The sequence below is a fragment of the Callionymus lyra genome, chromosome 17, assembly GCF_982586985.1.
Source record: "Callionymus lyra chromosome 17, fCalLyr1.hap1.1, whole genome shotgun sequence".
In the NCBI taxonomy this organism is placed as follows: Eukaryota; Metazoa; Chordata; class Actinopteri; order Syngnathiformes; family Callionymidae; genus Callionymus; species Callionymus lyra.
Genome location: NC_141834.1, coordinates 22935278 through 22948051, shown reverse-complemented (window position 1 = coordinate 22948051; position 12774 = coordinate 22935278). Strand labels below are relative to the sequence as shown.

The 12774-nt window shown below is 40.8% G+C and overlaps 1 protein-coding gene across 1 annotated transcript in view; it reads right to left on the bottom strand.

The window, feature by feature from the left end:
* Positions 1 to 10606: 10606 nt before the first annotated feature.
* entpd3 (ectonucleoside triphosphate diphosphohydrolase 3) overlaps positions 10607 to 12774 on the bottom strand; it is a 257655-nt gene continuing 255487 nt past the window's right edge. Inside the window, exon 11 of the transcript XR_015713607.1 lies at positions 10607 to 10769. The gene's annotated coding sequence lies outside the window, so the exon portion shown is untranslated. The remainder of the gene's footprint in view (positions 10770 to 12774) is intronic.

Below are 12774 nucleotides of genomic sequence, written 5' to 3'. Positions count from 1 at the left end.
CCGGGACAGGAAGAGACTGAACAGGCTGGTCACGAGGCTCTGTCCTGTCGCTCGCTGGAGGAGGTGGAGGAGGTGGGAGAGAGAAGGAGGTGGAGGAGGTGGGAGAGAGGAGGAGGTGGAGGAGGTGGGAGAGAGGAGGACACTCTCCAGACTCTCCTCCATCTGGGACAACACTCTCCACCCACTGCACCTGACCGTGGAGGAGCAGCTCCTTCAGGGGCTCAGACCCCCCAGTGTAGGACGGAGCGTTATAGAAGGTCCTTCATCCCAACTGGTGTCAGGATATTTAACTCTCTACTTTAAATATCCTGATGCTAATCCGTAGTGTGTTTTTCTTCTTGTGTGTTTTATTTTATTTTTTGTTTTTATTTTTATTTTTATTTTATTTTATTCTATTTTATTTTGTTAATAGTGTTACATTTCTAATTTTGTAAATAATTTGTATATTTTTAAGATCGTTTTTATTTTATTTTGTATTATCTCTTCTATTATTCTTTTTTCCCTGCACTTTATTTTTTTTTTCTCAACTATGCTGTTGTAAGAGTGTGATCAGATTCTGATCCACAGACCTCAGAGCCCGAGCTGGGGTGTAAGTCTGGATCAGATCACTGATGGAAGGTCTGACCATGAATAGATCTGAAAGTAAGAACCAGAATTTTAAAATGACCCTGAATGAAACTGGAAGCCAGTGAAGAGTTTGAAGGAGAAATGTGAGTTCTTCTACTAGAGCAGCCAGTGAAGAGTTTGAAGGAGAAATGTGAGTTCTTCTACTAGAGCAGCCAGTGAAGAGTTTGAAGGAGAAATGTGAGTTCTTCTACTAGAGCAGCCAGTGAAGAGTTTGAAGGAGAAATGTGAGTTCTTCTACTAGAGCAGACAGTGAAGAGTTTGAAGGAGAAATGTGAGTTCTTCTACTAGAGCAGCCAGTGAAGAGTTTGAAGGAGAAATGTGAGTTCTTCTACTAGAGCAGCCAGTGAAGAGTTTGAAGGAGAAATGTGAGTTCTTCTACTAGAGCGGCTCAGAATTCTGGCTGCAGAGTTTAGTATGAACTGCAGGCGAGACATGAAAACAAACTGTTACAATATATTCTATCTGCAGCAGAATCAACTGAGACCAGGCTTCGGCTTTTTCACTTTTTCCCCGGATCTTGAATGATTATAATGGATCGACGACGATGCTTAAGAACGTCGTTCAAAAGAGGAGAAAAGCAGACGTTCACATTTAAGGCTCTTCAAAAAAGGCAGATTTGCACTTGAAGTCTCATTGTTTCTCCTCCTGTGATTCCACTTCCTCCTCTCGCTGCTCAGAACTTAATCACCGCAATAATTTGGCCTTGTTTGTTCTCGTCATTATCGTCTCCGCGAGCTCTGGCTCGCTAATGAAAACGCAGCCGTCGTGATTGGAAATGTGATCCGAGGAGGAGAAGAAGAAGTTTACCAGCGTGACTCGACAATCAAGACCCTCAGGAGCTCCTGGTGTCGCCATGAGTGACGTTCACGTCGACAGAACTTCAGCGTCACCACAAGCGATGACAAGAACACGAAGGAGCTTCTGACGTCACCATGAGTGACGTTCACGTCGACAGTACTTCAGCGTCACCACAAGTGATGACAAGAACACGAAGGAGCTTCTGACGTCGCCATGAGTGACGTTCACGTCGACAGAACTTCAGCGTCACCACAAGCGATGACAAGAACACGAAGGAGCTTCTGACGTCACCGTGAGTGACGTTCACGTCGACAGAACTTCAGCGTCACCACAAGCGATGACAAGAACACGAAGGAGCTTCTGACGTCGCCATGAGTGACGTTCACGTCGACAGAACTTCAGCGTCACCACAAGCGATGACAAGAACACGAAGGAGCTTCTGACGTCGCCATGAGTGACGTTCACGTCGACAGAACTTCAGCGTCACCACAAGCGATGACAAGAACACGAAGGAGCTTCTGACGTCGCCATGAGTGACGTTCACGTCGACAGAACTTCAGCGTCACCACAAGCGATGACAAGAACACGAAGGAGCTTCTGACGTCACCATGAGTGACGTTCACGTCGACAGAACTTCAGCGTCACCACAAGTGATGACAAGAACACGAAGGAGCTTCTGACGTCACCATGAGTGACGTTCACGTCGACAGAACTTCAGCGTCACCACAAGTGATGACAAGAACATGAAGGAGCTTCTGACGTCACCATGAGTGACGTTCACGTCGACAGAACTTCAGCGTCACCACAAGTGATGACAAGAACATGAAGGAGCTTCTGACGTCACCATGAGTGACGTTCACGTCGACAGTACTTCAGCGTCACCACAAGTGATGACAAGAACATGAAGGAGCTTCTGACGTCTTCGTTGAGACGCCGGTCGTGTTGAAGCCACCGATGGAGACGTCTTCTGCTGGCGATCATATCGGATTCAAAATGAACTTGTGAATGAGACTTTAATGACGGTCGTGATGGATATAATGTTTTGCGAGCTTGAATATTCAATAACGTTCATACATCTGTCTACGGCGAGGCTTTCACGAGCCATTGACTTGATGACTTCTAATAAAGTTCATCAATCACAGCTTGTCTAATCAAAATGTCAAATTGAAACCAAATGAGGAACATGTAGGTTACATCGATTTATTAGAGCAAAACAGTCGCATCTGGTGAAATATGAAGGCCACGAGATATCTCCATGCATGCTCCACACACATGTGTGTGTTGTTGTTGTTTAACACACAGACAACACAGAGACAAACACAACAACAAGAAAGTGAAGGAAAAGCTCAAATCAAAGTGTCTTGAGATGTTTCTTGAAGGAGTCAGTAGATCATCAAACACAGATGTTTCTTGAAGGAGTCAGTAGATCATCAAACACAGATGTTTCTTGAAGGAGTCAGTAGATCATCAAACACAGATGTTTCTTGAAGGAGTCAGTAGATCATCAAACACAGATGTTTCTTGAAGGAGTCAGTAGATCATCAAACACAGATGTTTCTTGAAGGAGTCAGTAGATCATCAAACACAGATGTTTCTTGAAGGAGTCAGTAGATCATCAAACACAGATGTTTCTTGAAGGAGTCAGTAGATCATCAAACACAGATGTTTCTTGAAGGAGTCAGTAGATCATCAAACACAGAGATGTTTCTTGAAGGAGTCAGTAGATCATCAAACACAGATGTTTCTTGAAGGAGTCAGTAGATCATCAAACACAGATGTTTCTTGAAGGAGTCAGTAGATCATCAAACATAGATGTTTCTTGAAGGAGTCAGTAGATCATCAAACACAGATGTTTCTTGAAGGAGTCAGTAGATCATCAAACACAGAGATGTTTCTTGAAGGAGTCAGTAGATCATCAAACACAGAGATGTTTCTTGAAGGAGTCAGTAGATCATCAAACACAGATGTTTCTTGAAGGAGTCAGTAGATCATCAAACACAGATGTTTCTGGAAGGAGTCAGTAGATCATCAAACACAGATGTTTCTTGAAGGAATCAGTAGATCATCAAACACAGATGTTTCTTGAAGGAGTCAGTAGATCATCAAACACAGATGTTTCTTGAAGGAGTCAGTAGATCATCAAACACAGATGTTTCTTGAAGGAGTCAGTAGATCATCAAACACAGAGATGTTTCTTGAAGGAGTCAGTAGATCATCAAACACAGAGATGTTTCTTGAAGGAGTCAGTAGATCATCAAACACAGAGATGTTTCTTGAAGGAGTCAGTAGATCATCAAACACAGATGTTTCTTGAAGGAGTCAGTAGATCATCAAACACAGAGATGTTTCTTGAAGGAGTCAGTAGATCATCAAACACAGATGTTTCTTGAAGGAGTCAGTAGATCATCAAACACAGATGTTTCTGGAAGGAGTCAGTAGATCATCAAACACAGATGTTTCTTGAAGGAATCAGTAGATCATCAAACACAGATGTTTCTTGAAGGAGTCAGTAGATCATCAAACACAGATGTTTCTTGAAGGAGTCAGTAGATCATCAAACACAGATGTTTCTTGAAGGAGTCAGTAGATCATCAAACACAGAGATGTTTCTTGAAGGAGTCAGTAGATCATCAAACACAGATGTTTCTTGAAGGAGTCAGTAGATCATCAAACACAGATGTTTCTTGAAGGAGTCAGTAGATCATCAAACACAGAGATGTTTCTTGAAGGAGTCAGTAGATCATCAAACACAGATGTTTCTTGAAGGAGTCAGTAGATCATCAAACACAGATGTTTCTTGAAGGAGTCAGTAGATCATCAAACACAGATGTTTCTTGAAGGAGTCAGTAGATCATCAAACACAGATGTTTCTTGAAGGAGTCAGTAGATCATCAAACACAGATGTTTCTTGAAGGAGTCAGTAGATCATCAAACACAGATGTTTCTTGAAGGAGTCAGTAGATCATCAAACACAGATGTTTCTTGAAGGAGTCAGTAGATCATCAAACACAGATGTTTCTTGAAGGAGTCAGTAGATCATCAAACACAGAGATGTTTCTTGAAGGAGTCAGTAGATCATCAAACACAGATGTTTCTTGAAGGAGTCAGTAGATCATCAAACACAGATGTTTCTTGAAGGAGTCAGTAGATCATCAAACATAGATGTTTCTTGAAGGAGTCAGTAGATCATCAAACACAGATGTTTCTTGAAGGAGTCAGTAGATCATCAAACACAGAGATGTTTCTTGAAGGAGTCAGTAGATCATCAAACACAGAGATGTTTCTTGAAGGAGTCAGTAGATCATCAAACACAGATGTTTCTTGAAGGAGTCAGTAGATCATCAAACACAGATGTTTCTGGAAGGAGTCAGTAGATCATCAAACACAGATGTTTCTTGAAGGAATCAGTAGATCATCAAACACAGATGTTTCTTGAAGGAGTCAGTAGATCATCAAACACAGATGTTTCTTGAAGGAGTCAGTAGATCATCAAACACAGATGTTTCTTGAAGGAGTCAGTAGATCATCAAACACAGATGTTTCTTGAAGGAGTCAGTAGATCATCAAACACAGAGATGTTTCTTGAAGGAGTCAGTAGATCATCAAACACAGATGTTTCTTGAAGGAGTCAGTAGATCATCAAACACAGATGTTTCTTGAAGGAGTCAGTAGATCATCAAACACAGAGATGTTTCTTGAAGGAGTCAGTAGATCATCAAACACAGATGTTTCTTGAAGGAGTCAGTAGATCATCAAACACAGATGTTTCTTGAAGGAGTCAGTAGATCATCAAACACAGATGTTTCTTGAAGGAGTCAGTAGATCATCAAACACAGATGTTTCTTGAAGGAGTCAGTAGATCATCAAACACAGATGTTTCTTGAAGGAGTCAGTAGATCATCAAACACAGATGTTTCTTGAAGGAGTCAGTAGATCATCAAACACAGATGTTTCTTGAAGGAGTCAGTAGATCATCAAACACAGATGTTTCTTGAAGGAGTCAGTAGATCATCAAACACAGAGATGTTTCTTGAAGGAGTCAGTAGATCATCAAACACAGATGTTTCTTGAAGGAGTCAGTAGATCATCAAACACAGATGTTTCTTGAAGGAGTCAGTAGATCATCAAACATAGATGTTTCTTGAAGGAGTCAGTAGATCATCAAACACAGATGTTTCTTGAAGGAGTCAGTAGATCATCAAACACAGAGATGTTTCTTGAAGGAGTCAGTAGATCATCAAACACAGAGATGTTTCTTGAAGGAGTCAGTAGATCATCAAACACAGATGTTTCTTGAAGGAGTCAGTAGATCATCAAACACAGATGTTTCTGGAAGGAGTCAGTAGATCATCAAACACAGATGTTTCTTGAAGGAATCAGTAGATCATCAAACACAGATGTTTCTTGAAGGAGTCAGTAGATCATCAAACACAGATGTTTCTTGAAGGAGTCAGTAGATCATCAAACACAGATGTTTCTTGAAGGAGTCAGTAGATCATCAAACACAGAGATGTTTCTTGAAGGAGTCAGTAGATCATCAAACACAGAGATGTTTCTTGAAGGAGTCAGTAGATCATCAAACACAGAGATGTTTCTTGAAGGAGTCAGTAGATCATCAAACACAGATGTTTCTTGAAGGAGTCAGTAGATCATCAAACACAGAGATGTTTCTTGAAGGAGTCAGTAGATCATCAAACACAGATGTTTCTTGAAGGAGTCAGTAGATCATCAAACACAGATGTTTCTGGAAGGAGTCAGTAGATCATCAAACACAGATGTTTCTTGAAGGAATCAGTAGATCATCAAACACAGATGTTTCTTGAAGGAGTCAGTAGATCATCAAACACAGATGTTTCTTGAAGGAGTCAGTAGATCATCAAACACAGATGTTTCTTGAAGGAGTCAGTAGATCATCAAACACAGAGATGTTTCTTGAAGGAGTCAGTAGATCATCAAACACAGATGTTTCTTGAAGGAGTCAGTAGATCATCAAACACAGATGTTTCTTGAAGGAGTCAGTAGATCATCAAACACAGAGATGTTTCTTGAAGGAGTCAGTAGATCATCAAACACAGAGATGTTTCTTGAAGGAGTCAGTAGATCATCAAACACAGAGATGTTTCTTGAAGGAGTCAGTAGATCATCAAACACAGAGATGTTTCTTGAAGGAGTCAGTAGATCATCAAACACAGATGTTTCTTGAAGGAGTCAGTAGATCATCAAACACAGAGATGTTTCTTGAAGGAGTCAGTAGATCATCAAACACAGATGTTTCTTGAAGGAGTCAGTAGATCATCAAACACAGATGTTTCTGGAAGGAGTCAGTAGATCATCAAACACAGATGTTTCTTGAAGGAATCAGTAGATCATCAAACACAGATGTTTCTTGAAGGAGTCAGTAGATCATCAAACACAGATGTTTCTTGAAGGAGTCAGTAGATCATCAAACACAGATGTTTCTTGAAGGAGTCAGTAGATCATCAAACACAGAGATGTTTCTTGAAGGAGTCAGTAGATCATCAAACACAGATGTTTCTTGAAGGAGTCAGTAGATCATCAAACACAGATGTTTCTTGAAGGAGTCAGTAGATCATCAAACACAGATGTTTCTTGAAGGAGTCAGTAGATCATCAAACACAGATGTTTCTTGAAGGAGTCAGTAGATCATCAAACACAGATGTTTCTTGAAGGAGTCAGTAGATCATCAAACACAGATGTTTCTTGAAGGAGTCAGTAGATCATCAAACACAGATGTTTCTTGAAGGAGTCAGTAGATCATCAAACACAGATGTTTCTTGAAGGAGTCAGTAGATCATCAAACACAGAGATGTTTCTTGAAGGAGTCAGTAGATCATCAAACACAGATGTTTCTTGAAGGAGTCAGTAGATCATCAAACACAAATGTTTCTTGAAGGAGTCAGTAGATCATCAAACACAGATGTTTCTTGAAGGAGTCAGTAGATCATCAAACACAGATGTTTCTTGAAGGAGTCAGTAGATCATCAAACACAGATGTTTCTTGAAGGAGTCAGTAGATCATCAAACACAGATGTTTCTTGAAGGAGTCAGTAGATCATCAAAGACAGAGATGTTTCTTGAAGGAGTCAGTAGATCATCAAACACAGATGTTTCTTGAAGGAGTCAGTAGATCATCAAACACAGATGTTTCTTGAAGGAGTCAGTAGATCATCAAACACAGATGTTTCTTGAAGGAGTCAGTAGATCATCAAACACAGATGTTTCTTGAAGGAGTCAGTAGATCATCAAACACAGAGATGTTTCTTGAAGGAGTCAGTAGATCATCAAACACAGATGTTTCTTGAAGGAGTCAGTAGATCATCAAACACAAATGTTTCTTGAAGGAGTCAGTAGATCATCAAACACAGATGTTTCTTGAAGGAGTCAGTAGATCATCAAACACAGATGTTTCTTGAAGGAGTCAGTAGATCATCAAACACAGAGATGTTTCTTGAAGGAGTCAGTAGATCATCAAACACAGATGTTTCTTGAAGGAGTCAGTAGATCATCAAACACAGAGATGTTTCTTGAAGGAGTCAGTAGATCATCAAACACAGATGTTTCTTGAAGGAGTCAGTAGATCATCAAACACAGATGTTTCTTGAAGGAGTCAGTAGATCATCAAACACAGAGATGGTTCCAAAGCTTAGGAGCAACAGTCTGGAAGGATTTCTCTCATCTGGTCCAGAAGTTCAGGAACCATCAGTAGATTCTGATCCACAGACCTCAGATCCCGAGATGGGGTGTAAGTCTGGATCAGATCACTGATGGAAGGTCTGACCATGAATAGATATGAAAGTAAGAACCAGGATTTTAAAATGATCCTGAAAGAAACTGGCAGCCAGTGACGAGTTTGAAGGAGAAATGTGAGTTCTTCTACTAGAGCAGCCAGTGAAGAGTTTGAAGGAGAAATGTGAGTTCTTCTACTAGAGCAGCCAGTGAAGAGTTTGAAGGAGAAATGTGAGTTCTTCTACTAGAGCAGCCAGTGAAGAGTTTGAAGGAGAAATGTGAGTTCTTCTACTAGAGCAGCCAGTGAAGAGTTTGAAGGAGAAATGTGAGTTCTTCTACTAGAGCAGCCAGTGAAGAGTTTGAAGGAGAAATGTGAGTTCGTCTACTAGAGCGGCTCAGAATTCTGGCTGCAGAGTTTAGTATGAACTGCAGGCGAGACATGAAAACAAACTGTTGCAATAGTCCAGACGAAAAGACACGAAAACGGATTAAGTTTTACCTCTGGAGTTGAGTACCACTGAGCTAATGGCTACACTCCCACCTACTTTGAATTCAATACATTTCATTCCCTAATGACATCAAACGCCAATTTCAACACATTTTCTTTGTTCAAGATGTGGATTTTCAGTCCTTCTACTTATTATGTATTATTATTTAACTTTGTGAAGACGCCTTCTGAATTCACAAAGTTAAATAATAATAAATAATTCAAACCAATTCATACAAACTAATCAAAATAAACAATAAATCAATTAAAATCATTTTCTGTGTGTTAGTTTGTACGTTGAAGTGAATACATTTATATCCTACGCTCTTGAACGCACCGCAACAATCACGCTGTCTTTGAACGCATCACTGGTGCAGCGACGGTTGACAGACGTCGTCTTTCTTCTAGTCTTTCAGTCGCTCAAGTCAGTTTGTTATCAAGATGTGAAAAGATGTCAGGAATAAATCATCTTCTCATCTTGACGGCTGTGTCAAATAACATATCTCTGTCAGAACATTCTGTTTCAATGATAAAGATCTCGGTTGAAAACTTTCAGTCAAATATTTTCGCTGAATATTCGATGCTCGATCGTCGACGCTAACGATGACTAAACACTTTTCCTCCGTCGTAAGGACGTCTCCTGACACCTCACTTGTTTCCCACCTTGAGAAAGTTCCTCGCAGGACGTGAGCACCGTAAGTAAGACGGAGAGACTGAACCGTTGGAGGCCACATTAGTTTGAGGAGATCGATGGCGGCGGGAGTCGGTCCTGAAGCAGCACTCGGTCTCCGAAGCCCGGAGGAGGCGTCGAAATCCGCGGGGAAGACCTCCTTCTATTTGTTAAATGATTTCGTTGAGATCACAGTCGTCGGCCCGGATCTGAGGAAAACTCCATAAAGCTTGTCAGGAAGATTTATCGCGATATTAAAGGCGGTGAAATAAAGGCGTGCGGATGTTTCACTCTGGAGTTGTTCATCACGGCGGGACTCGAACGAGGTTCTCTAATAAGAAAACACCGAGTCTGGCTCCGGCACAGAACCACCAGATCCATATCACGCAAGATAATAATGTAATCTTCCCACTGTGGAGTCAAGCGGCGAAGACAATAAGCTGTTTTGAGATGTGATTACAGTGCTTTTAAAAGAGCCTTTTCAGCAGAAACCGGGCCTGTGGTTCTGCCCATTAGGTGTTCGGTGACGCGGCGATGCACGTGTTGCTTCTGTGACCCTGAACGTATCGCAGACGATCAACACAACAGTGAGGGTTTTCTAAGATCTATTCTCCTGTTTCTTGCACTAACTCTCTGAGAAGGTTCTTGTTGTCTCTATGCGTTTGAGATGAAGGAAGATCTGCTCAAGGTTCCATGGACACGAGGGACCAAAGCTCTTGGATGTAAAGAATCAGTTACAACAGATTTTCACCGACATCTATAGAAGTTTTGATGATGATGTGACAAACTTTCAATCTTCGTCAACGTGTTTATTGTTGATGGTTTTTCTTTGTTTTAATGGTCTGTGTTACATTCTCTTCTCATTTGACATCAGATACTATTATCCTGTTGCTGTGTCTCACATACTTCTCTTAGTGCACTGGTTAGTATCATCAGGATAGTGTACGTACTAACTAGTAACTAATTCTCCACAGATAGTATGTCTCAAACATACTTCTCTTAGTATACTAGAAGTTAGTATCATCAGGATAGTGTACGTACTAACTAGTAACTAATCCTCCACAGATAGTATGTCTCAAACATACTTCTCTTAGTATACTAGAAGTTAGTAAGTAAGTAAGTAAGTAAGTAATATTTACTTATATAGCGCTTTTCGAGACCAGGGTCACAAAGCGCTTAAACAATCAAAACAATACTCAAAAAAGTACATACTTTAAAGATCAAGATAATACTGAGAACAACACAGGAGTTCGAGAAATTAAAGGAAAAGCCTGAACAAATAGAAACGTCTTAAGATGTTTCTTAAAGGAGTCAGTAGATCATCAAGCGCAAAGAGAGAGAAGATCGTTCAAAAGCTTAGGAGCAACAGCCGGAAAAGATTTCTCTCCTCTGGTCCTGAGCCGTGTGCGTGGAACCATAAGTAGATTCTGATCCACAGACCTCAGAGCCCGAGCTGGGGTGTAAGTCTGGATCAGATCAGTGATGTAAGGAGGAGCCTGACCATGAATAGATCTGAAAGTAAGAACCAGAATTTTAAAGTTGATCCTGAAAGAAACTGGAAGCCAGTGAAGAGTTTTAAGGACCGGAGAGATGTGAGTTCTTCTACTAGAGCGGGTCAGAATTCTCGCTGCAGAGTTCTGAATCAACTGCAGACGAGACACATCCTTCTTGTTAAGACATGAAAACAAACTGTTACAATAGTCCAGACGAGAAGAAACAAACACATGGATTATAAGATCCAGATCATGTTCCGACAACATTTTCCTAAGTTTAGAGATTTTTCTCAGTTGAAGAAAACAGTTTCTGGTCAGTTTTCTGCAGTGTTGAACCAGAGACATGTCTTTATCAAATACAACACCCAGGTTTCTCAGGCTCAGTTTGACAGACTGACCTAAGTCACCCAAGTACTGACTCAACCCTGGAATCTTATCATCAGGAGCAATCACCAGTGTTTCAGTTTTGTCCACATTTAGCTGTAAAGTGTTTTCACTCATTGTTTGATTTCTAGCAACAATTGACTAAGCTGTTCAGCCTCTGGGGCTCAGTTGGATCAAAAGAGCAGTAGAGCTGGATGTCATCAGCAAAAATGTGATAAGAAACATCTGGAAATCTCTGAATGATTTTACCGAGGGGAATCAAGTACAGCAAAAACAATAAAGGACCCAGAACAGAACCTTGAGGGACTCCACACAACAGATCTGCCGATTCAGACCTCATTTGATTGGCAGATACACTAAAACTGCGCCCAGAAAGGTAAGATGAGAACCACTCTAACACAGACCCAGACCGTCCCACTTCATCCCTCAGTCTTCTCAGCAGGATCTGGTTCAACTGTGTCAAAGGCTGAGGACAGATCCAACAGAACCAGAACATCATGATGTCACTGGACACTTTCAATAAAGCTGTCTCCGTAGAGTGATGTTTACGGAAGCCAGACTGAAACTTCTCATGGATGTCGCTCTGATCCAGGAACAAGGACAGCTGCTCAGACACCACCTTCTCCAAGATCTTGGACAAGAAAGGGAGCTTAGAAATAGGCCTGAAATTACTGAGGTCAGTCGGGTCTAAGCCTGGTTTTTTGAGCAGAGGCTCCACAATGGCATGTTTAAATGCATCGGAAAAACCCCTGTGGAAAGGGAGAGGTTCACCATATTGGTAACCCAGGGGCCAATTACATCAAATACTTTGATAAAAAGCCTACAAGGAAGGACGTCATCTGAGCAAGAGGAGGGTTTCATCTTGTTCACTAGTGCCGAAATATCACCCAAAGATACAGCAGTGAAGGAGGACCAAGAGGAGGAGAGGGGCTCAGAGACAGTAGGGGTTCCAAACAAAGGGGGAGAGATTTTCTCTTTGATCAATTTAATTTTGTCAATGAAAAATCTCAACAATGCATTGCTGTCAGCTTCACAGAAGACAGGCATCAGGATAGTGTACGTACTAACTAATAACTAATCCTCCACAGATAGTATGTCTCAAACATACTTCTCTTAGTATACTAGAAGTTAGTATGCATCAGGATAGTGTACGTACTAACTAATAACTAATTCTCCACAGATAGTATGTCTCAAACATACTTCTCTTAGTATACTAGAAGTTAGTATCATCAGGATAGTGTACGTACTAACTTGTAACTAATCCTCCACAGATAGTATGTCTCAAACATACTTCTCTTAGTATACTAGAAGTTAGTATGCATCAGGATAGTGTACAGACTAACTAGTAACTAATCCTCCACAGATAGTATGTCTCAAACATACTTATCTTAGTATACTAGAAGTTAGTATGCATCAGGATAGTGTACGTACTAACTAGTAACTAATCCTCCACAGATAGTATGTCTCAAACATACTTCTCTTAGTATACTAGAAGTTAGTATGCATCAGGATAGTGTACGTACTAACTAATAACTAATCCTCCACAGATAGTATGTCTCAAACATACT